This window comes from Cynara cardunculus (genome assembly GCF_001531365.2).
Source record: "Cynara cardunculus var. scolymus isolate 2C chromosome LG 12, CcrdV1, whole genome shotgun sequence".
Classification (NCBI taxonomy): domain Eukaryota; kingdom Viridiplantae; phylum Streptophyta; class Magnoliopsida; order Asterales; family Asteraceae; genus Cynara; species Cynara cardunculus.
The window spans coordinates 9,995,238-9,997,621 of NC_037539.1; positions in this window are offsets into that span (position 1 = coordinate 9,995,238).

Here is a 2,384-nt window from a genome sequence, read left to right on the forward strand (position 1 = left end):
GATTTAGCCAAAGTGGACGAGAGGGTGAACAAGGCGGTGGCAGCCGCCAACAGATCGTCCAATGCTGCCAGAGTTGGCGCGGTGAAGGCTGTGCATAAACAACTTCCCAACAGGAGCAATTGTGATAACCATTCTACCATCTATCATCTATCAAACTAAACTGTTTTTGAGGAACCCAATTGACACATTTTGCTTGCATTTTTACATGTCCTTAGAGAGAGAGAGAGAGAGAGAGAGAGCAGGCTGCTTATTGATGCATAGTTTTTTTTTTGCTTAGTTTAGTAGACGAGTGCTAGCGCTAAGGGGATGCTGGCCTTGTATGTGTGTATTAACAACTATACTGATATGTAATCAAAGATCAAATATCTGTTTTGTTAAGCTCATCTGAATAACCATTTGTAGGTCACAATTTAGATAGAAGATATCCAACATTTCATCAAAGCAAAACAAATGATTCAAGCACATGTATATTTTATACCATTAAGACTTTGCTTAAGATCCCATTTGCAATGTATAAATTAGAGCATATTAAACATATTATCTAAAATGAATCTCTTTTGGGTAAATAAAACTTTCTCCAAATTGAAAAAGTAGGTGTCATGACGAAATTTTCCAAATTTGAAGAACTCCTTAAAAATGATCATCATAAAAGATGAATAATATTTATTATATTTTTGTCGATAATAAACCCCGAAATTAAATGTTTAACAAAGAAGATAATATTTTATTAAATATATGAAATACTTTTAGGGTTGGGTTCCGGTGAGAACGATAAGAATGGATCTCCACCATTGGATCAATCCTAATTGATAGGTGCACCAAAATGCAACCGTATCAATTTCTATGATAAACGCAATTCAGGGGATGGGGGTGAGATTAAAAGTGATCAGAGGTTTAGATCCTTTTATTACGTTTCGCACTTTAACTTCTATTCTTTCATGATCCTACGCCATACTTTAATAATATAATTATTGTTTGGCGAAGGATAGTCTAAGAAGGGAAGTCATGGTGAAGCATAAGAAGATTTTTGAACCCTTGATCAATTTTAATCTCATGCCTATCCATGAATTGCGTTTTATAAGAAAATGATCTGGTACATCTCGATGCACCTCATTAGTATTGACATTTCATTATGATCGAATAAATGGTAAAAATCTCTTTTTACGTTTCTCATCATTCTTTTTTCCTACCGAAACCTAATTCTTAATGTCTAAGGGGGTGTTTGAGATCGCTTATTTAAAACAACTTATGTTTTTCTGTAAATGTACTTATTAACTTATATGGTATCAAACCTGGTTATGTAAAAAGTGTTTGGATTAACTTATAGCGGTACTAAAAAGTAATAAGCTGATAAGTTGTTTTTTAGTGTTTGAAATTTTTTGTTTATATATGTAAAATGACCAAAAAAGATAGTCTTCCATATTATTGACTTATGAGAATGTTTGGGATTTCTTATTAACTTATTTGATTCTTTAACATGTAAAAATTTATTTTTCATCATTTATAATAATATCTTTGACAAAACTTTATATCAATAAGATTAATAATTTATATTAATATGATTAATATTAAAAAAAAATTAATAAAATAGGGTTAAAATGGTAAACTGGTAATAAACAGTTTTTCATAAGTCATGAAGGATTAACTTATCAAAAACTGCTTATTACCGGTTTGACACCGGTATAAACTGTTTTATTTTTCCTCATCCAAACACTAGTATTTAGCTTATCATCGATGCCAAATTGAAATAAGTCAAAAAACACCTAAAATAAGCAAATCCCAAACACCCCTAATATTTAAAATAGAAAAAGCTGTTAACTTTTTAATTGGAGGTTTTAGTTCTTAAGAAAAATTTGAAAAATGATTTGTCATAAAACTGGGCCTTGTAATATGGGCTGAGACTTAAGAATAGTATTTAGGTTGTTTTGAGCCCAAATTTTGTAACGAGGCCAGCGATTGTGGTCCATAACTCCATATAAACGTGTATAGGCTCATACTAAATCTAAGGTTTCTGTTTTCGCTTCTGATCTCAAGAATCCCGTCACATTCGATTTCACCTAGCTTCAAGAAATGGTACGCTCTTAGATACTTGATATCTGTATATGATAGCGTTTATATAATCTTATGCTATTGGTTTACATGTTTGTCGATTGATTGGTTGAATCCATGGTTTTATGGTTCTTAATAGTATTAGGGTTTTTTTTGTTAACATTTGGTTATTCAGCTTGTTAATAGCAATAATTGTGGTGATGGAAGTTGTTGAAGATAAGATCAGATATTTAAATGAGAAATGCAATGTTTTGGTACAATTATCTTCGGTTTACGATTAGGTTGTATGCTTTTGGTGTTTGTAAGAATCATGTATTGATATGTTTGTTATTCTT